Source organism: Miscanthus floridulus, chromosome 9 (genome assembly GCF_019320115.1).
Source record: "Miscanthus floridulus cultivar M001 chromosome 9, ASM1932011v1, whole genome shotgun sequence".
Classification (NCBI taxonomy): domain Eukaryota; kingdom Viridiplantae; phylum Streptophyta; class Magnoliopsida; order Poales; family Poaceae; genus Miscanthus; species Miscanthus floridulus.
The window spans coordinates 116559693-116584393 of record NC_089588.1 but is presented as its reverse complement, the minus strand read 5'-3'; the positions used below and the strand labels follow the sequence as shown (position 1 = coordinate 116584393).

Below are 24701 nucleotides of genomic sequence, written 5' to 3'. Positions count from 1 at the left end.
CCACTGGGAAACTCTAATATATAATATACCTCACTACTACAAAAATAATTTTAGAGGATATCTTTTATTTATAATAGTGATGAAAAAATGTCCATGTCTCTAAAGATAGGGAATTTTAGAGGCAGTTGACCCATTTACAAAGACAGTCTCCGTAAATTGATTAGGGCAGTGCTAGCGCCTGCGCCCGGATGCCCGCGCCTACACTCCGTCTCTCCCCATGCACCTGCATCCCGCGCCCGCCTACGCGGGGCCTGCGCCACCCGCGCCGCTCAACTGCATGTGGGGAGTCCCTGCTCGCGCCCCCTCTGCTTCTCACGCGCATGCGCGCGGCCAACAGATGTAGCAGGTGACTACAGCAGGTGGCTACGCCAGCATCCAGAAGTGGGGGAGGCACTACTAGAGAACAGACTTTAGAACGATGTCCCAATTTGGCATTAGCATCGGCATTTTTTTGCCCCCGGGACTAAAGGACCCTTTAGTCCCGGTTGGTAATACCAACCGGGACTAAAGGTCCCTGCCCAACGGTCGTCCGTGGGGCAGGGATCTTTAGTCCCGGCTGGTATTACCAACCGGGACTAAAGCTTTTAGTCTCGGTTTGGGTGATACCCCGGGAATAAAGATTAATCTTTAGTCCCGGTTTGGCCCCCTAACCGGGACTAATTATCCCGGCCTATAATTCAGCTCATTTCTTCCTCCCCGAGCCCGAGCCATTCCATTCAAACTCACTGCCCAGCTTGCTGTTGTTCTTACTCTCTCCCCCTACATTGGTGTTGCTCTTCGATTTTGGAGGTAACAAACTTAATCCTCTTATGCTTTATCAGTAGCTTATCTCATTTTGCGATGTAGATGCATGTGTAACTTTATATGTTGGACTTTATTATGATTTTATATGTCATTTTTAGCTCAAAATCACATGATGATTTGCATATATGTTTGGATAAACAAAAGTTAAATTAGTTCATCAAAATCACGCCTCGCTCGTCCTCGCTGGAGCACGCGCCATCCTCGTCCCCGGTGGCTTACGTGATCTTAGAATTAATTTTTCCATGAAATGAAAACTTAGAAAATTGTTAGAAAATTGTAGAAAATCCGTACTAGTTGAACTTGTGGACCGTGTTCAGCTCGGCAAGCATGTTCTCTGCCGAGCGGTAACGGACGTCAAGGAGGAGCTTTGATTCTACGAGGGAGAGCGGCAACGGTCGTGGAAGACCGTGTTTCCTTTCTCGTACAATCGGAGCTCTTCCTTGGCCAAGTACGGTGCCGTCCAGTGGAGAAATGCTCGTCGAGATGATCACGTAAGCAAGGTCAACTAGTACGGATGGTTATTTATTGAAACATGTTTTTGAGCTATAATTTGATGGATATTTGATAACTTCAGACCTACAAATGTCATCTACAAATGTTACTATCCTCGGCAACCTAAACGTCCGCGAGCTCGCCGATATCGAGCAGGTCACTTAGAATTATTTTTTCCATGAAATGAATTACTTAGAAATCATGCCTTTTATTTTTTAGAATTAAATTTTCCATGAAATAAAAAACTTGGTAAATAGTTAGAAAATTATAGAAAATCCGTACTAGTTGAACTTGCGGACCGTGTTCAGCTCGGCCAACATGTTCTCTGCCGAGCGGTAACGGACGTCAAGGAGGAACTTTGATTCTATGAGGGAGAGCGGCAACGGTCGTGGAAGACCGTGTTCCCTTTCTTGTAGAATCAGAGCTCTTCCTTGGCCAAGTACGGTGCCGTCCAGTGGAGAAATGCTGGCCGAGATGATCACGTAAGCAAGGTCAACTAGTACGGATGGTTATTTATTGAAACATGTGAAATCCGTACTAGTTTTGTTTAAATATATCGTTTTAGAAAATATGAAATTTACACTAGTTTGCAAAAATAAGTATAGAAAGTAGATGACAACTGGTACCGGATCCTCGGCCTCTCGTTCGGTTGCGAAACGACTGAGGCCAGAACTCCCTCTCATTATCTGCGGCAAGTGTAAGCAGAAGATTGTGATGGAGTACCGAGTCAAGAGACAGGGACCCAACAAGGGTTGTGTTTTCTACAAGTGTCCGGATCGCGATGTGAGTTTCTTACGCATTTTATAATTATGGCTAATTGACCTGCTTTTCTTGAATATTTTTGACTAAATATTTTTTGGCTTTAATTTCAGTGGGAGAGCAATGGATGCGTGGTTGGTACTGGGAGGAAGATTATGCTACATACGTGCAGAATTTGGGTGCGCTTGAGGTAGCGGCTGCTGATGATGAGGCAGTGAGCCAGCAGGAGAAGCTTATTGATATTCAACAGAAGAATGATTTGTCTATTTTAGTTGCGTATGATCACGAAATAATTATGTTACTGAAGTGCATTGTAGTTTTAGTTTGTTTAGTGATAGTTGGGATTGCTTACGTTGTAGCCAGGCTTAGTTAATTAATCAACCGTGTGTGTGTCATCTATGTTGTGTAATAAAATACTTAATTATGTTCAAAGTTTTCATAATTTGTCGTGTAATGCAGATTATGTCACGCCATTGGATGTATAATGCCGATCGCCGCTCCCAAGACTTTATTGAGGGTGTGCACTATTTCTTAGGTGTGGCTGAGGCAAATAAGCGGGATGGTTTCATGTGCTGTCCATGTGCCATATGTAAGAATTTAAAGGAATATTCAAGCTCAATGAGTCTTCATTCACATTTGCTTAAGTCAGGTTTCATGTCAAACTATATATGTTGGACTAAGCATGGAGAAAACGGGGTCATGATGGAAGAAGGTGAAGGAGAAGATTTAGACATTGATGACATTATTGCTCAGTATGCTGCCTTTGATGATACTACAATGGGGAGAGATGAAGAAGAGGTAGCGGCAGAAGATGATCTCGGTGATGCTCTTGGCGATGCCATTTGTGATGCACAACAAGAATGCGAAAGTGAAAAAGAGAAAGTTAAGTTCGAGCGCATGCTTGAGGATCATAGGAAGTTGCTATACCCGACGGCCGAAGAGGGGCAAAAAAAACTAGGTACAACACTGGAATTGCTACAGTGGAAGGCAAAGAATGGTATATCCAACAAGGCATTTAGGAATTTATTGAACCTCATAAAGAAGATGCTTCCGAAGCCAAATGAATTGCCCACCACTACGTACGAAGCAGAAAAGGTTGTCTGCCCTTTGGGATTAAAAATCCAGAAGATACATGCATGTCCTAATGACTGCATCCTCTACCATGGCAATGAATACGAGAATTTGGATGAATGCCCAGTATGTAAAGCAGCGCGGTATAAGATCAGGCGCGATGATCCTGGTGACGTCGAGGGTGAACAACGTCCTAGAAAGAAAATCCCTGCCAAGGTTATGTGGTATGCTCCTATAATACCACGCTTAAAACATTTGTTCAGAAATAAAGACCATGCAAAGTTGTTGCGGTGGCATAAAGAAGACCGTAAGGTAGACAATATGCTGAGACACCTAGCTGATGGGTCCTAGTGGAGAGCGATAGATAGGGAATTTCTAGAGTTTGCAAATGAGGCTAGAAACTTAAGGTTCGCCTTAAGTACAGATGGTATGAATCCTTTTGGGGAGCAGAGCACTAGTCATAGCACTTGGCCAGTTACTCTATGTATCTACAACCTTCCTCCATGGTTATGCATGAAGCGGAAGTTTATTATGATGCCGATCCTCATCCAAGGTCTGAGGCAACCTGGCAACGATATTGATGTCTATCTGAAGCCATTAGTTGAAGAACTTCTAGTTTTATGGAACAAACCAGGTGTATGTGTCTGGGATGAGTACAAACAAGAACACTTTGACCTACGAGCAATGTTGTTCGTAACAATCAATGATTGGCCTGCTTTAAGTAATCTTTCAGGTCAGACAAACAAAGGATATAATGCATGCACACATTGTTTTGATGACCTTGACAGTATATATTTGAAAAGATGTCGAAAGGTCATGTACCTTAGCCATCGTCGATTCTTTCCTTTGAATCACCAAGTAAGAAAGAAAGGTAAGCATTTTAAAGGTAAGCCAGACCATCGAAAGAAGCCTCATAACCGAACCGGAGAAGATGTACTCGCAATGGTCAAGGATGTGAAAGTAGTATTTGGAAAGGGACAAGGCAGCGAATCTGTTCCCAAAGATGCTAAGGGACACGCACCCATATGGAAGAAGAAGTCCATCTTTTGGGAGCTACCCTATTGGCAAGTCCTAGAGGTTCGCAACGCAATCGACGTGATGCACCTGACAAAGAATCTTTGTGTGAACCTGTTAGGATTCATGGGTGTGTACGGGAAGCCAAAGGATTCACTTGAAGCACGCCAGGACTTGCAGGGCATGAAAGAACGAGACAACCTTCATCCAGAGAAGACAGATGATGGATGTCATTACTTAAGTCCTGCTAGCTACACGCTTAGCAAAGAAGAAAGGGACAGCATGTTCGAATGTCTAAGCAGCATCAAGGTCCCATCGAGATTCTCCTCCAATATAAAGGGTATAATAAATGTGCCAAAGAAGAAATTCCTAAACTTAAAGTCCCATGACTGCCACGTGCTTATGACGCAATTGCTTCTAGTTGCTTTAAGAGGAATTCTACCTCCACATGTACGTCTAGCCACCGTGAAGCTATGTGCATTCCTCAATGCAATTTCTTAGAAGGTAATCAATCCAGTGGAACTAGCTACTCTACAGAATGATATGGTTCAATGTCTTGTCAGCTTTGAGTTGGTGTTCCCTCCATCCTTCTTTAATATCATGACACACCTCCTAGTTCATTTGGTGAAGGAGATTAGTATTCTTGGACCTGTGTTCTTACATAACATGTTCCCCTTCGAGAGGTTTATGGGAGTCTTGAAGAAATATGTGAAAGTCCATTCTAAGCCTGAAGGAAGCATCGCCCAGGGCTATGGAACAGAGGAGGCCATTGAGTTCTGTGTTGACTTTATTCCTGACCTTGCCCCGATTGGCGTTCCCGAATCGCAACACGAGGGGAGACTCAGTGGTAAAGGAACTTTAGGAAAAAAACATATATTGGCATGGAAGATGATTATTTCAATAAAGCACACTACACAGTTCTTCAGAACTCGTCATTGGTGCATCCGTACATCAAGATACATAAGGAGTTCTTACGATCCAAGTTTCCAGGGAAGACTGAAGCTTAGATTAGGCGTCAGCACCTGGAAAGTCTCAGTGGTTGGTTGTGAAAAGAATGTCAAGGCGATGACAATATTGATGAGCAACTGTATTTGTTGGCTAGGCAACCATCATGGCATATCCTCATGTACCAAGGGTATGAGATAAATGAGAATACATTTTACACAGTTGCCCAAGATAAAAGGAGCACCAATCAAAATAGTGGTGTTCGCATAGATGGTACAGATCCAAATGGAAATATACAAACATATTATGGCCGCATAGAAGATATATGGGAACTAGACTACGCACCTAATTTTAAAGTCCCTTTGTTCCGGTGCCAATGGGTGAAGCTGACCGGAGGAGGGGTAACAGTCGACAAAGAGTATGGAATGACAACAGTGGACCTCAACAATATTGGGTACAAAGACGAACCATTCGTCCTTGCTGCCGATGTGAGTCAGATGTTCTATGTAAAAGACATGTCTACAAAATCAAAGAGAGGAAAAAACGAAGACATCAACTCAATGATCAATGAGCCAAAGCGCCACATAGTTCTTTCTGGGAAAATAAATATAGTGGGAATTGAAGACAAGTCAGACATGTTAGAAGATTATGAAAGAAATGTCCGAATTCCACCCTTCATAGTGAAGAAAGATCCAAGCATCATGTTAAATGATGAAGACACTCCATGGTTACGACAAGATCATAACCAAGGGTCATACGTCAAGAACAAATTCACTGTTGTGCCCGCATGATACAACGATGCAAATCCTAAATTGTCTCTAATTGAAAAGTTTTGAATACCAAGTTTGTTCAGCTCATCAAGATATACAATCCTTATATAGGCCATTTTTTCATTTGAGAAAGTTTGAACAAAATGTAGTTCAAATTTCATAAGTGTGTGACATAGTTTTAAAAAGTCTATATGAGATTCAAGGATTTGTGACTAGTGTTTGATAAAACTTTCTCAAATGAAAAAATGAGCTATATAACAATTGTAGATCTTGCTGAGATGATCAAACTTGGTATTCAGAGATTTTTCATCTGAGGTCATTAATGTCTCATTTGAGCAAGTTTGACCAAGTCAAATTTGATCAAATGAAAAAACAACACTTTGACTCTAGTATTCTGAACTCTAAATGACTTCAAATTGAAAAGTTTTGAATACTAAGTTTGTTAAAATCATCAAGATCTACAATTGTTGTTTTGGTCAACTTTCCATTTAAGATAGTTTAGATGGTTCAAATTTGTGATTTTTAAATTTCGACGCCTACAAACTAGTTTTCGGAACCCTAGATTGTCTCCAATTGAAAAGTTTTGAATACCAAGTTTGTTTAGCTCATCAAGATATACAATCCTTATATAGGCCATTTTTTCATTTGAGAAAGTTTGAATAAAATGTAGTTCAAATTTCACAAGTGTGTGACATAGTTTTAGAAAGTATATATGAGATTCAAGGATTTGTGACTAGTGTTTGATAAAACTTTCTCAAATGGAAAAATGAGCTATGTAACAATTGTAGATCTTGCTGAGATGATCAAACTTGGTATTCAGAGATTTTTCATCTGAGGTCATTTAGTGTCTCATTTGAGCAAGTTTGAGCAAGTCAAATTTGGTCAAATGAAAAAACAACACTTTGACTCTAGTATTCTGAACTCTAAATGACTTCAAATTGAAAAGTTTTGAGTACCATGTTTGTTAAAATCATCAAAATCTACAATTGTTGTTTTGGTCAACTTTCCATTTGAGATAGTTTGGACGGTTCAAATTTGTGATTTTTAAATTTCGACGCCTACAAACTAGTTTTCGGAACCCTAGATTGTCTCCAATTGAAAAGTTTTGAATACCAAGTTTGTTCAGCTCATCAAGATATACAATCCTTATATAGGCCATTTTTTTATTTGAGAAAGTTTGAACAAAATGTAGTTCAAATTTCACAAGTGTGTGACATAGTTTTAGAAAGTCTATATGAGAATCAAGGATTTGTGACTAGTGTTTGATAAAACTTTCTCAAATGGAAAAATGAGCTATGTAACAATTGTAGATCTTACTGAGATGATCAAACTTGGTATTCAGAGATTTTTCATCTGAGGTCATTTTGGGTCTCATTTGAGCAGCTCATCAAGATCTACAATCCTTAATGAAAAAACAACACTTTGGCGGGCTGCAAAAATTTTAGGCCTTCAGTCTCGGCCCAGGCCAGGAACCGGGACTAAAGGGTGGGCGGAATTGCCCGTCCAAAAATACCTTTAGTCCCGGCTGGTAACATCAATCGGGACTAAAGATCCTTTAGTCCCGGCTGGTAAGCCGAGCCGGGACTAAAGGGTTGGACCTTTAGTCCCGGTTCGGCTTACCAGCCGGGACTAAAGGATCTTTAGTCCCGGTTGGTGTTACCAGCTGGGACTAAAGGGTCCGGCCTATATATATCGACTGGTTCATCTTCTACTTTTCGATCTAGAATCGATCTCGTCGTCTCTGCAGCACCCGCGCGCGCCGCCGTCGTTGTCTACCCCCGCCCGGCCTCGATCGTTGTCTCTGCCGTGCCCGCGCCGCCGTCGTCGTCGAGCCCCGCCCGGCGGCCGTCGATTCTCCGCCGTACGTTGTCCTCGCGCGGCTCTGCTCGGCCCCGTGGCCGGCCAGCACGGCGAGCCGCCATGCATGCATGGCCATGCATCCATAGCCTGTTTTATTTAGATAGTTTTTTAGATACTTTTTAGATAGTTTTTTTAGATAGTTTTTAGGTAGTGTTTGATATATATGTTAGATTTAAATGTATTAAAATTTAATTAGTAGTTTATTCTTAGTTTTTAGAAAGTTTTTGATATATGTTAATTAGATTTAAATGTATTAAAATTTAATTATTACTTTATTTAGATAGTTTTTTTAGATAGTTTTTATTATAGTTTTTGATATATTTAGTAATTATTATTCTATCTCTCTCTCTATATGTGTTAGATTTAATTTTGATTTAGTAAAATTCTATCTATGTATATATGTTAGGTTTAATTAGATTTAGTAATTAATTCTATCTAGAGATTCTATATGTATACATATATATATATGTACTTAATTATTTCTATGTGTATATATACATGTACTTAATTATTTCCATGTGTTGAGAGAGAGAGAAAATTGTATCATTCTATATGTATATATACATGTACTTATTTCCATGTTTTTTGGATCAAAAGTGTTTTTTATTCGATTCCAAAGCCTATTCCTTATTATTGTTTATCCTTATGAAATATTATGTGTTATTATATTTAATTGGATTTAGTAATTCTATATGTGTTATCACATGTACTTATGTTATGTGCCATAGTAATTCTATATATCTATGTGTTATCTTGAAGATACAAATGGCTGCTCCGGATGATAACTTGAATGATGACATAATGGCGAATATTATCGACGCCGGCACCAATGTGGATGACACGAGTCAGTACTTTGCTGATTATAATGATATCCTAAATATGCCGGTGGTTGAAGATCAACAAATTGTCGCGCAAGAAAATACTGGCGAGGTATATTCGATTATCTATCATCTCTTATAGATGCATACGTACGTATATTTGTTGTTAATCGTTGTGTTTCTACTCATGTAGCCGGTCTCTGGATCTACATCAACCACCGGCAAGAGTAGGAAAGTCCGAGGGCCAAAAAAGCCATTAGAGGGCCGTTTCATAATATCAGAATTCGACACCGACACCGGCAAATCATTGGGACCACATGCTCAGACATATGTCAATCAATGTGGGTTCATTGTAAGGGATAGGATCCCAGTTAGTGCTCGTGAATGGAAGCAGAAGATATCCGCTCCTAATGTTAGTTTTGTATCTGATCGTGACAAGAACCTAGCTTGGAGAGATATCACTCAGCATTTCACATTACAAGCAGATGATGCTTTGAAGGAGCTAGTGAGGGATTGGACAATGAAGAAGATGGCAACATTGTTCCAGAGTTGGAAGAAGACATTGTATAAAAAGTTTATCTTGAAGAATGAAACGCCGAATTTCAATGCTAAGGCGTTTGTCAAGTTGGAGTCCCATTGGGATGACTTCGTACAATACAAGACATCTCAAGAGAGTGAGGAACGTGTGATGAGGAATCAACAGAATGCCCGACATAAGCAATACCATCATCGCATGGGATCAGGTGGTTATAGGAGTGCTATTCCCAAGTGGCAGAACCTAGAAGCAGAGATTACTGCCAAGGGAATCATACCTGAAACAATAGAGAAGAACTAGCCTCAACGTGCGAAGAATTGGTTCTACGCTCATGGGGGAAGCCTAGACCCAGACACTGGCAAGCTAATTTTTGGCCAAAAAATTGAGAGAGCAACACAGAGACTAGCTCGTGCTAGGGAAGAAGCTGATAGTGGTGTTTTCAAGCCCAACAGAGAAAAGGATAAATTGACATATGCCCTAGAGAATCCCGAACACGGTGGTCGAACAAGAGGCTATGGGGCAGTTCCATGGCTACAAGCATTCCTAGCAGACAGGGATACCTACAGAAGCCGCTAGAGAAAGAAGGATGAGGAGGCAGACCGAATCCATGTATTGGAGCAATTTGTTAATGAGTCACGACAAGCATTGCTTGAATCACGTGAACGAGAAAAATCTCTTGAGGCAAGAGTGCAGGAAGAGATCAAGAGGCAAGTGCAGCTAGCAATGAGTCAAATACAATCGACGCTGGGAGTCACCATTAGCCCCGTTGGTTAGATGAAAAGCAGTTGTGCTTCCACGGAGCTGCCAGTTATTCAAGGTGATGCTGGGTTGTGCTTCCCTATTGATGACATTACCGAGCCTCTAACAACATGTGAGCTGCACATTCCAGATGGTAATAATGCATCAATCATGGTGGCTATCGGGGTTGTATCTCCAATAGACCGAACGAAGACACCAAGAATCCATGGGTCAATTATTCAACCTGGATATGCTAGCGTCTCGATCGATAGAGTGCTCAAAGGTTACAGCAATGTTCCTCTTGACATTAAAGGCGGTGATGGGGAGAAGACACTAGGAGAAGCAGAGAAGACATTTATTCAATGGCGCAAACGCTTCATCATCATTCCTGGGGCGCCACCGCTTCCCCTACCTCACCCTAGGTACGAATGATAGTGAATGAAATATTATTTTTCCATTAATTTTATATTGGCTTCAAAAATAATTGACCATAACTTGTTTTTGTAGTAGGGTCTCCCCCCAGCCTAGCCCAATCATTCATTCCCCATCTCATCACAGCGTCGCGGGGGGCGAGACGACTTCATCCCCACGGCGATCTCCAACTCCTACACCGGCCCCATCCCCTCCACAACGATCTCCAACTCCTACACCGGCCCCACCGCCACCACAACGATCTCCAACACCTCCACGCCGAACTCCAACACCGGCCTCATCGCCTCCACGCCGGTCTCCAACACCGCCCCCACCACCTCCACAGCGACGCACTACAAAGACGTCTAAGGTCCCAGCGGCAAAGAAGACAAAAAAGAGTTATTTCTCAAGAAATACTTCCTGAAAAGACTGATGAGCAAATAGCAGCTGAAGAAGGCAAAAAAGTGAAAGATTTTTTTATAGATATCCAAAAGCAGAGACAAGCGAAGCTTAAGGAGAAGTCGTACTTTTACATACCACGAGATCAGCTGAGGCAGAAGGTCGAAGCTCACAAGAAAAAGATGCTTGAAGTTTGTAAGCCACCACCACTATCAGACTATGACCGCTTCCTCGTGAAGTCACTTGATGCACATAAGAAAAGGAAAAGAGCATTAGGGAAGGATGTCCCACAGCTCGGAGAACAGAAGCAACCAATGCAAAATCTTGTTGTTGCTAATCAATATGGTTCCAACATAGAAGTCTATCGACTAGACAACTCTGGAGAAGTGTCGGTTCAAGACCTTAATGATTTTTTTGAACAAACTGGTTTAACCTTGGATCAAGTGACGGGCAAAGCTCCAATCTAGAACCTGGAAGTTGATACCTGGAAGACTTATAAATTTGGCAAAAGTCTATACAACCCTGCGGCTCTGAATGAATTGGGTACGCAAATGTACTTGCTCAATAAGTGGTACATGCAGGCGTGTGGCAGGGGTGAGCAGTGGATCTTTGTCAGATTTAGAGACCATCATTACTTCCGTGGAGATGACATCTTACATATTAGTTTCAAAGAATTGCATCAACTATTCCACTTGGACGCTCTGGACAAATCAATCATTAGCTCCTTTTGTTTGTAAGTGATTCTTACTTTTATTTAATAAACTCACTTCCATGCGTACGTGTATATAATTATCCTCACATGTAACTTATATTTATATACATATTCCAGATGTCAGAGCTCCAAAGAATACAAGATTCCAGTGTTGGCTTCATTGATCCTTATATCGTATTCAAAACCGATATTATTGTCAAGGACCACTGGGTATCTGAAGCACAGACGAATATCATGAAGTTCTTCGTGAAGCAGCACGACAAGACAACAATACTTTTCCCGTACAACTTTGAGTAAGTGTTAATAATAATGTAGTCTACACATTTTATGTAATATCAATACAACTTATATGCATGTACTTGTGTGTATAAACCAATGCAGGTTTCACTGGATACTCATTGTCATTGAGTTAAACTCAAGTTAGTTAGTAATCTTGGACTCATTGAGAAAAGAGCGAGCACTATACCAAGATATGATAGACATTATCCAGGGGTAATTTCGATCTCTCGCGCACAACTATTATTGAATAGACTTTGCCATAATTTATTAACGATCATACATTATTGGTCGCATAGGGTTTGGAAAGAGTTTATTCGGCAACACCTCAAGGATTGCAAGGCACCACTTAATGTAGTTGAAATACCAGTAAGTAGTACTATATATACTTCCCCACGTGTTTAATTACTATATCGTACTTCAATTTATGTGTGAGATGATGAGAATAATCTTCTTCTCGTACAGTGGTGTTTGCGGCAGGAACCAGGTAATAACTTGTGTGGATACTACGTTTGTGAATTTATCACTGCATACATAAGAAGAACTCCTGAAGATGTCCTAAGAGTACGTATATATCAATTTTTTATTTATTTTTAAATGAATATATATATATATATATATATATGTATTAATACTTTTTCTTTTATTTCAAATGCAAGACTGAATGGTTGAAACGAAGGGTCATGCAAAAAAACCATCTGAAAGCAGTTCAAGAGTCAATAGCAGGATATCTTCTAGAAAAAGTGCTAAATCCCAACTGCGAGTTCTACTTTGATCTAAGGAACTAATGATGTAAATTAAATGTTTATTGATATCGTTATTTTCGAGAACAAGATTATGAAAGTGTTGTATATATACATATATATCTATAATATATATAGTTTCATACTTTATTCAAATATAATAATGCTCGAGATGAGAATTAGATGTAATTATATGCGTGCATGTATTTATATTAGCAGCGTAGAATACATACATAAAAACATATTATATATTAAACAAATATGTGTAACTGAACTGAAAACAAATTAAATAAAAGAAAAAGAAAAAGAAAAGGAACCTTTAGTCCCGGTTGGGGTTACCAACCGGGACTAAAGGGTGCGGCCAGGTTTGCTCGGCTGGAGGACCTTTAGTCCCGGTTGGTAACACCAACCGGGACTAAAGGTCCCTCTTTAGTCCCGGCTCGATGACCCGGGACTGAAGGTTCCACCTTTAGTCCCGGGATCGTTGTCCCGGCGCGGTAACCGGGACTAAAGGCCGTTACCGCCCGGGACAACAAGTCCATTCTGTAGTAGTGAGTAATGAAACGACACAACGAATCAGCACCCTCACCAACCAAACATAGAGCGACAGACAACAAGGTGAATCAGCACAAGTCTCGCCGACCACACACGCATCTCCGTGCTGCTGACCAGGTTCAACATCAGGTACCACATGAACAATATGACAATATGACATATAAATATGACAGTTGCTAAGAACATCACATTATGCTTGAAGTCCATGGCCAGGCTTTTTTGCTTTGATTTATAAACATTGACAAGTGTGACGAAAGCATAGGTGTTAGCTATAATTATATATCCTCTGAAAAAGAAAATGTCTGTTATTGGGATCAATCCAAGGAAACGAGAAAATCATAAATCATAAGACAAATTAATCTTTATTCCTCACGTTTCTTTTCACAGTATTTGAAGAAATTACTCTATGAATTGAAATTTTTGTTTTTTTTCTACCTTTTGCAGACTGATTTGGGTATTGTTATGGATTCAAATGAACACAAGATTGACAATAAGCATCCAGAAGAAATTGAACAACAAATAAAAAATGACCAAACGTATGACGAACTTCCACAAGGTATTTAATTATATTGTTACATATAGTTTGTCACAATGTTGTTTAATTTTTAAGTTATATAAAAAAAATTATTTTACTTGCAGATTATACAATGACCGACAATGATTTCTGTGCTCAAATAATAATAGAGTCATCTTTGGTCATTGATATACTTGTGAAGATAGATGATATTTTTGTCAATCAAGATCAATTGTCATGTCTTCTAGACCCGGTTAAATATTTGAATGACGACGTAAGTGTACCAATGTGCTTTAAAATATCTCTATCTAATATATAAATAATTCTTTGTTTTATAAATAGTATAATCTTATTGTTATTTCAATATTTTTTTGTAGGTTATAAGTGCATATATGTGTTGTTTAAAGGAACAAGCACATCTACAAGTTAGAAATGGGGTTAAGGTATACTTTGAGAATCCTATTAACTCCGGACTGCTAAAACGGGATGGCAAACATAGAGTACGTACATGAAGATGGAGGCTTCATTACAAGGATCGTTGAAAATTACCTAACCCATGACATGGTAACATACGTTTCCATATTTTAATTTTCTGTTAGTTTAATACATTTGTATTGTTTTTTACATATCTGAGACTAATTCATTGTCATCATTAGGTTCTACTTCCAATAAATATCAAGAACACACATTGGTATTTAGCTGTTCTGCATGCAAAAAAGTGTGAGATACAAGTTCTTGACTCATTGTGTTGGGAATTCAATCGAGATGACCTCAGAACTACAGTAAGTTACCATTGCAGCATTACACTTTATTTAAATGTTTTACATTGATCCACCTTTTATATTCTTTATTATTACTAATACTATGTATTTCTACAGCTGGAAGGTCTGCAATCTCATTTAAACATTATTATAAAAAAAGAAAATGTGGTCCAAAATTGGGAAGACCTTGACGTCACTAAATGGACAGTCAAAGAACAATTAGAAGAACCAATCCAGAAAGACGGGTATGTATAACAGACTATAAAATTATAATGTATATGTGTACAGATTTGTTTTTTAATACTCAATGTTCTATAACTTTGCAGTTCATCTTGTGGTCTATTCATGCTCAAGTTTGTGGAATACTGGACTAGAGAAGCACTTTCTCAACATATTACACAGGCACATATATTACTTTCCTTAGGTGAATATAATAAGTTGATAACCTATTAAATTACTGGACATGTGGTAATATCGATTATTACCATGCAGGAAAATATTAATCATTTTAGGTACAAGTTAGCCGGCATACTATTATGTTGGAAAACAAATACAGCAGTAATGATTCAGAGTATTGAACAAAGTCTTGCCGCTGAAGATAGTTTCAATGATATTACCATCTTGGAAAATCCAGAGATTCAAAAGGAATTCAAATCATCAGACTTATAATCAAGCGAAACGAAGTACCAGTCATTGATGTCTGTTCTTTCAAAGATAAGTGGACATGAGTTAATAAGCTGCCTTTGTGACTATATCAAATCAATTAATTGTGCAGACACCTTAAAGTAAGTTTTTATTTTAAAGCAATATTTATTAGTAAAACTGAAAGTCAATTTCTAACATAATCAATTTCATTTTCCTTATCCTTTACAGTAAAATTTGGATACAAAGCACCAAGCCATATTCCATCAGCTTGACTCTTCAGAAACTGCAACACATATTAAAGGACGATCGAGTCCATGGACCATGAATGTTTCAATTTGTTCATACGAAAAAAACATGTCAGATTACATCCAGCAGATGAAGAAAATCAAAGGACCAATATCAAAGCATTATCTAGACTTGCAGTTTTGGGTGTGATGATCTAACATTTGCTCTTTTTAATATACTCATTAAGTTATATTCAATGTTTTCTATAACTAATTTGTAATGCTGATTTAATATGTTAGATGATTATTGATTTTGGACGACATCCAAACTTCTGTAAAAAGTTAGATGTGGAACAACTAAAAGAGTCCATACGTAAATGGCCTGGTATTGAATACAGTGTTTCAAGATGCAAATCGGTAAGATGACTTACATAGGCCTCATAATGATATTGGTTTAAATTTGTTTTAACTATTAGCCTTTTGCAGATTTTTATACCAATAACTCAACTAAGCGTGCCTTCATTTTGTTCATATTGAACCAAGAGACAAAAACAGTATGCATTTTAGACCCTAAGATGGGCAAGAACAAGAAACCTGAAATTCCTCGCGAGCATAAAATAGCAGCATCGTAAAATGGCTGTAACTCTCATTATGTTAATCCGTTGAAGTTGTAGCTTATACCGTTGGAAAGATTATAAAATTCTCCACAACGTCCTTATAGAACACTTTTCCAAATTCCTTAGTTAACTTGGTCGAAATTAGTGCACAACAGAAACTGTTCTGGCTTTCAAACAGCACAGATGCATCGGCTTGTGATTTTCGTATCTCCATAACAAAAATAGCTATCAGGATGATTCTTCCTCTCAGAGAAAGATATTGATGTCTACTATTGTTCAGAATTTTCTCATGATTTTTGGTTGTCCAAGAATAGAGATATAAGCCGAAGAGTGCAGACTGCTCCGAAAAGACAGGATAGGGAAAACAGAAGAAAACCAAAACCCCACTATTTATTTCACTAATCCTTATACCTTAAGCCTATAAGCTAAATAAAAATGTGGGGACACCCAATAAGATCATTGCAATCATTACAAAAATCCAAAACAAGCATAAGCATAATGACAGTTCAACAAAACAATAAAGGTGCACACTCAATCATTGACTCAACTTGTGATACTATCGTCCTCATTATACTCGGGATAACAATCCTAAGACTCATCCTCAGATTTCACAAGAAGGTGATGAGGAATAGTTCTAAAAGCATATCAAATCAAGGAGTGGAGATGAGAACAAAGACTTTAAAATAAGCACCAAGGTAGAGATGAATAGCAAGGGTAAAGATATAGTAGAGAAGAAAATATCAAGGTTCATAGAGCAAGGGTTTTGTAGCAACTTCTAAACCTTAGAACGACCAGTTTCTACTAGGCTTGCGTCCTACAGTCAGCATTGCTCTGATACCACTTTGTAGCACCCGGTTTTAAGAACAAAACCAGATACACACCATATGTGAGCCTAAGAAGTCAAATCTCACATATAGCTACAAATAAGGGTAATATCAATAGACAATGCTTAAATACATAACGTATTAGTATAAAGAGTATAACCTCAGAGTATAGACAGCGGAAAGACAACTCCGATCTTCAAGCGAAGACTCTAGTTCCATAGGGACAACTGACTGGTTGACCACAAGCCTAATTCCTCCAAACTCTAGCAATCTAGTACCCATCCGGGAGTTTTCCAAAGATTTAAAAAGTAAAACAAGCGTAAGTACACATCGTACTCAACAAATATAACATGGGGTTCATGAGGCTCAAAAGGCTGACACTGGTTTAAACTATGATTAGCTTTTAATAAGTCATCTTTTAGCAATTGAGTAGCAACAAGTTTATCTCAAGCCCATAAACACATGATCAGGTAAACATAAATAATGAATAGCATAAACAGTAATCATTAATGAGCATATTCATCATCAGTATCATCCGTGTTCATCATCACTAACCATTAGTGATCATCTATTCCATAAATGTTCCAAGGTCGCTCATGACCGTGAGCACGACTGATATACCAGTTTTACACTCTACAGAGGTTGTACACTTTCACTGCGAGTCGTGATTTACCCTTTCGCCCGAGGTAGCTAATCCCTTGACCCACTTCCAAGGAAGGTCGGCAGGGTTCACTATGAAGCCTTTCAAAGGTTCGTCTAACAAGTTAGGGCCATTAGATTCACTCAACAAACAGATATAGGAACCCCTCCCGTCGAATGGCACAATTCCATCACGGCTATACACATAAGAGTAGAGGTTGTCCTATACCCGATTCGGCAAGACATTCTTACGCCAATAAAGGTAACCACTAACAAGCTAGAAAAGGTTCTCATACTGAGCTAAAGCCAGAGCCATGTAGCACTCACAGCTTTACTATAAGTCCTGGATGATCACTTACAGATAAGTACTTAGGGAGAGGAATCTAGAGCACCATAAAAACAACCCAATGCTCCAGCCCCTTTGTTCCATGTTGCTAAAAAGCATCTTTTAGTGTTCATTGCATATACTATTAGTCAAGTTACAAGATCATGGCTTTAGTTGAGCACTAGCATCATACTACCCAATGCAATACCCTAAAGGTATCAAGGCACAAGGTACAAAGTACTAGGAATTCCTTAATGGCAGTCAAGGTAGATACATGCAGTACGAATTAAATGATTAAAGGTGTATAGGACAACAAGGATGATCCCATGCTATACTTGCCTTAAACACCGATCCTTCGGTAAGCTTTAATCTTCAACATTCTTCTCCTTCTTCTTCTTGATCACCACGTATATCTCACCGACTGGACGAAATCATAAAGCACCACACAAGCATTCATACAATCATACAAGAAGCAAACAATAGATCTAAATTAGAATAATACACCAATCATAGGAAAACAATAAAAAGAGTTTGAAATATGATTCTACGCATCACTACGAACACACAGACACGAGAGGCACACTAATCGGAGCTACGGTAAAAAAGATACAACTACCGAGAGATTTGCTCATAAAACTATTAGCTTCATGTGTTTTATTTATATAAAAACATCTATAAGATATTGTATAGATAATATAATTTAAGTCAAATTTAAGTTTGAATTATAATACTAAAGTAAAACAAATTATATTTTATTTATAAAACCCAATTGGCATAAGTATTATTCAAATTAGAGTTTAAACCATGAAATTTCAGAAATAGTGACATGGTAACCACTGTTACTAACACGTAGATCTCTATGCTATGAATCTAACACAACTTGAATCGACTAAAATGAAATTAAAACGCAGAAGATATGAAATAAACAAGATTTCCTTTAATAAAATAATAGATTAAATCTAACCATAAATTTTAAAAGTTGAAAACCTACTTAATAGTAGTATTAACATGTAGATTATGAAATTATGAACCTAACGCAATTTGAACGGATCAAATCAGAGTTAAAACAGAGAAGTTATGGCTAAAACAAAATTAGTGGCAAATCTGTAAATAAGTAAAAACGTATTTTGGATCTAAACCGAAGAAACTACGCTTTTTGAAAGAAGAAAACGTGATCTGTGATTGCGCTATGGTCTGCGGGTTGATTTCAAAAAACATCGGGGCTCTTTTGCAAAATTCTCAAACGAAGGGGTATGGATGAATATTGGTTGTCGGATCAAACGCGGGCGGCCGAGATTGGATCAGCGGTGGAAGAGGCGACAGTGGCTGGCCGGAACAGGGAAAATCACGGCGGCGCACCATGGCCGGTGACGGAGCTCGGCGGCAAAACTCAAAACGACCCTATGGTGCATGGTTTTCGATGGAGAAGACACGAAAGGATAGAAGAGGAGATGGCGAACTTACTGCGAAAGATTGCGGCGGCGCGAAGCTTGGCACAGCGGACGGCTCGTCGGCGGCACGGACAGCGCAACGGCGACGACGACGGTGACGGCAACGGCGAGAGAAAGAGGAGAAAAATATAATTCACTACATGAGGGATTTCCCAAACTAGGGGCTCCCCTTATGGTAGCTTTGGTGTGCTTTGCCTAAGGGGTTGGTTGATATATATAGGAAGAAAAACTCCCCACATCCACGTCAACTAGCGATATGATACTAATTGACGTTGCACCATCCACCTGCACTAATGGGCCTAAATAAACATTAAAGCCCATTAGTAAATAAATGCATGGGCCTTTATGATTTATTAGGATTATTGCACATGGGCTTTGAGCATTGGGAAAATGAGAGATTTATTATTTCCAGAATTAATTAATTTCGTGGATAAAATAATTCTAAAAAAGTCCAGAATTGATATTTAAGCCACGAAAAATACTCCGAGACCTCCAAAAATTGGGGGAAAATTCTCAGAGACACTTTGGAACATGATGAACTAAAATAAAGTATTTGGAGCTCATAAAATATTGTTGGGAACTTGGAACATTAAGATTAAGGTGAAGGAGGTAGGAATTAAATTCTAGAAAGAAGCTGGAAAATTCCTAGAGATAGATATTCGTCTCCTAAACATATAAAAAACACACATTTTGCACATAGAAACACGAGGTGCGACCGGCATGAATGCAACAAACACGTTTCTACCTTATGATAAATTTTAAATTAATGAAATTTTTTATTTTCCTATGTTTTCATGTGCACAATAATTCACAAATAAATCATTTTAACTCTATTTTCAAAAGTGGCAAATTTTGGGGTGTTACATGGATGAACTTGAGTGACAATGTGCCGAAATGCTCTACCAGGTCATCATTCTCTAGAGCATGACGGCGTTCTTGTTACCTGTGGTTGTACACAAGAAGGATGACCCATGGTGGTTCTACATCGACTATTGCACCCCTAATACCAAGATGGTGCACTACCACCAAGTCCAATGCACCCGATGACGTACACAAGATGGCCTTCAGGCCTCACCATAGCGACTTCGAGTTCATGGTCAGCTTGACGAGTGCGACAACGACATTCTAGTCCATCATGGATGAGGTTCTTCGCTCTTTCCTGCGCCGCTTTATGCTAGTGTTTTTTATGAAATTTTATGTCACACCCAATTTTAAGGATAAAATTGAATGCATAAAACTCGTGTGTGCCCAGGAATCAATCACACACACAAGCTGACAAATTACATATAGTACCATCATGGTGTCTCATACATCAGAGTTATAATAAAACTTAGTCTTATACATCACAGCGGAAAGATAAAAAGATAACAAACTCTCGTGGTCGTCATCACAGGGAAGGTCAACTGGTTGACCACAAGCCTAATAATCCTCCGGGAAATCCTCATACCCGCTGTCATCTCTTACCCATCCGGGATTTTTATCCAAGTAAAGAAAATAAACAAGTGTAAGTACATTCCGTACTTAGCAAGCTAACATGGGGTTATGAAGCTCAAAAAAGATAGACTCTGGTTTACTGCAGTTAGCATTTTTAATAGGTCAAACTTTTATTCTCAAGTATTATCAAGTTTTGCTTAAGCTCCCATTTAATTCCCATAAGAACATATATTAGAGTCATGTGTACCATATATCATCATTAAACAACTTTATAAGATCATCATCAAGTATCCAATTATTCTGTGAGTTTTCCGGGCCGCTCGTAACCGTGAGCATGGCTGTTATAACAGTTTGTTACCCTCTGCAGAGGTGGTGCACATTCACCATGAGTCGTGATCCCCATATGCCCGGGTTAATTACTCCCATGTCACTACCAAGGTGAGCGAGCAGGGTACACTATGAAGCCGTTTCATAGGTTTCCCTAACAAGTTAGGGCCGCTAGGTTCCCTTGGCAGGCAGATGTAGGAACCCCACTTTCCTATGGCACATATCCATCGCGGCTATACTCATAGGAACAGAGGCAGCCCTATACCCAAAGTGGCAAGCCCCATTTGCGCCAAAAAGGTAACCTCTAACTAGCTAGGAAAGATTCTCTTACTGAGCTAAAGTCAGAGCCATATGACTCTCCCGGTTGCACTGTCAGTCCCAGCTTTTGCCGACAGATAAGTCCTTATGGAGGGCCGGGAGCAACATGAACAAAGGTCATTTGCACTTTCGCCCTATGGAACAGTTGTTATAAATCATGTTACTCACTTTGTTCCATAGTATCATTCATCAACATGTATATCAAGTTCAGTTAGAGCACTGGCAATCTACCCATATGCATTTAACCCATAGGAGGCAAGGAACAGGATAAACAATCACTAGGATGTCCTTACGGGTATCAAAATTAGACACATGCAAATGAGTAATTGATTAAAGTGAAATAGGACATCAAGGAAAGCCCATGCTATACTTGCCCTGGTTCACAAACTCGTGCTGGTCCTGCTGGTCGTCGAAGAGTTCTTGGTCTCCAACGTTTTCCTCACCGTCTGAACGCGACCAACACAGCAACATACAACATTCCAAAAGCATTCATGCAAAACAAACATTCCTATCATTAGAACAGTACACCAACAGTATTGAAATCAAGATAAAATGTTTGTAAAACTAATCTACATCTCGCTACGATCACGTCAACGTGAAGTTCACGAAAAACAGAGCTAAAATGCGAAAGTTATGATTTAAACGGGTTTTCCTATAGCCATATATTTAATTAAATCTAATCATGAAATTAAAAAGTTCCAAACTTGACTAACAGTAGCTCCAACATGTAGCTTATGAAATTATGAAGCTAACGCGATTTGAATGGATCAATTCGGAGCTAAAACGACAATTTTATAAGCGAAATAGTTCAAATGGCATTTCTGTAAATACTGAAAACGTATTTTTGACTTAAGCCGTGGAGTTTACGCTTTCCAATCGAGATTGCGCATTCGGGGAAATACGCTTTGGACTATGGGTTAGGACTTAGAAAAGTCCAGGGACTCTTTTGCAAAATAGCCACGCGAAGGGGTAACTTCTAATGCTGGCCGTTGATCTCGCGATGGGCGGTTGAGAATAAACCGAGGAGGGAGAACAAGGGGGGGGGGGGGGGGGGGGGCGCTGGCCGGAACAGTGCCCTAGGCGGCTAGGCGCCATGGCCAGCGGCGAAGTCTCACCGGTGAGCTCGGTTAGGGGGGCCACGGTCCATGTAAAGCATATTCAAAAGCACCGGAAAGATGCGGAGGAGCAGGGGATCACGGCTAGGCCAAAAAGGTGACCGGAGGGGAAGGTTGAAGCGGCGGCCGCCATGGCCGACGACCAAGAGCTTCCCGGCCGCACGCAAAACGGCCATACAAGCCATCAAATGCCAAAGGAGAAGGTCGGGGAGAGAGAGGAGAGCATGGGGGTCTCACCGCGGGGAAGAAATGGGTCGGAGATGGCTCAGGGAAGACGGGTCATGGCGGTTCCAATCTCGGTGGATGGCGGGGCTTTTCCGTGCGACGGTGGCGGCCTACGAAGCGTGAGCGAGGGAGAAATTGGAGCGGGGAGCGAGAGAGAGACATGCGGGGCTCGACATCGCTTAAAAAGAGGCCGGGGCGTGGGGAGGGCGCTCCCACGACGCGCGACGTGGGCGCGGGCGGCGGTTTCGGCTTGACTGGCGCGGCGGTTTTGGAAGGAGGGAGACGACGCCGACAGGTGGGGCTAGGCGGTCAGCGGCTAGGCGCGGGGCACAGGCGCGCGGCAACGGCTGGCGCCCGAGTGGGCCGGTGGGGCTTGCTGGGCCAAGCAAAGCGCGCGGCTGGGCCAGCGGTGCCGGGCCGAGCGGGGAAAGGGGAGGGGGAAGGGCGAACGGGCCGCGGGAAATGAAAAAGGCCATGTGGGCCGAAAGTGAGGAAGGAGAGGAGAAAAGAATAAATCTTTTTTCCTTTTTATTTTCCAAACAAATTTTCCAAAAGCATTTTCAAATAATTTTTGAATTCATTTGAACTCTAATTCAAGAACAATCATCACATGAATAAATATTGCAGCAGCATGTATGCATCAAAAGTTTCTAATCTTATAATTGATTTTAATTCCCCAAAAATTATTAATTTCCTATAATTGATTGCACACTTAATAACATAATTAAATCAAATTTACTTATTTTAAAAGAATGAAAAATTTTGGGTGTTACAATTGTACCCCCCTTAAGATGAATCTTGTCCTCGAGATTTGGGTGATTGCTTACTCAAACAGTTGGGGATAAGTCTTTCCAGATCCTCTTCTCTTTCCCAAGTAGCCTCATCCTCTGTATAACGATTCCACTGCACCTTGCACATCTTTACTGTTCAGCTTCTCGTAACTCTTTCGGCAGTTTCCAAGATCTTTATCGGATACTCTTCATAAGTAAGATCTTCCTTGACAGCAAGTTCTTCCAAAGGAATTTGTTCTTCTGGTACCCTCAGACATTTTTTCAACTGGGAAACATGGAACACGTCGTGCACACCGGACAAGCTCTCAGGCAGTTCCAACTGATAAGCTACCTCTCCACGTCTCTCTAGGATCTTAAAAGGCCCTATATACCTTGGTGCTAACTTTCCCTTCATATTGAATCTTCTCACACTTCTCATTGGTGACACTTTTAAGCATACATAATCACCAATCTTGAAGGTCAGCTCTCTTCTACGGGTATCAGCGTAACTCTTCTATCGGGACTGAGCTACTCTCAAATTGTCTCTAATCATTCTCACCTATTCTTCCGCGTTTCTAAGGACATCGGGACCAAACACTTGAGTTTCTCCAGTCTGATTCTAGAACAAAGGCGTTCTACACTTACGTCCATACAACGCCTTAAAAGGTGCCATCTTGAGACTCTTCTGATAACTGTTGTTGTACAAGAACTCTGCGTAAGACAGACTCTTATCCCAACTATCACCATACTAAAGTGCACAAGCTCTCAACATATCTTCCAAAATTTGGTTGATCCTTTCAGTCTGTCCATCAGTTTGCGGGTGGTAAGCAGAACTGAAATTCAACTTTGTCCCCAAGGATCTATGCACTTTATGCCAGAATTGCGATGTAAATTGGGTGCCTCTATCCGACACAATTTTCTTGGGAACTCCATGTAAGCACACTATTCTTTCCATGTACAACTCTGCTAATCTTGCACCATTATAGGTAGTCTTGACTGGTAAAAAGTGAGCAACTTTGGTGAGTCGATCCACTATTACCCATATTGAATCATAACCTCTTTGAGTGCGGGGCAGTCCTACAATAAAATCCATACCAACTTCTTCCCATTTCCATTCAGGGATCTTCATTGGTTGTAGTAACCCTGCAGGTCTTTGATGCTCAGCTTTCACTCTTTGACAAGTGTCACACAAAGCCACATATTCTGCCACATCTCTCTTCAAACCATACCACCAATACTTCTCCTTGAGATCTAAGTACATCTTGGTACTTCTGGGATGTATAGAATAAGCAGACTCATGGGCCTCTTGTAGAATTGCATCACGGATAGCTTTCACTTCAGGTACACATATCCTTTTCCTGAACCAAAGAGTACCATTCTCATCCATTCTGAATTCGGGTGCCTTTCCAAGCACTACATTCTCTGCTATCTCTTTAAGTTTTTCATCCTCCAATTGACCTTTGCGTATCTCTTTTTCCAAAGTAGGCTCTATCACCAATTCCATTGCATTAGTGACCAGACTCAAGTTGAGATACTCCATTTCAGCACACAACTCTGCTGACATAGATGTTATCTGAATTCCATTGGCATAGCTCTTTCTGCTAAGTGCA

The 24701-nt window shown here is 40.1% G+C and overlaps 1 long non-coding RNA gene and 1 pseudogene across 1 annotated transcript in view; both read left to right on the top strand.

The window, feature by feature from the left end:
• LOC136482737 (uncharacterized) overlaps window positions 1-24701 on the top strand; it is a 251724-nt gene that overhangs the window by 22274 nt on the left and 204749 nt on the right. The gene's annotated exons all lie outside the window — the stretch shown is intronic.
• LOC136483927 (uncharacterized) lies at window positions 189-15678 on the top strand (annotated as a pseudogene).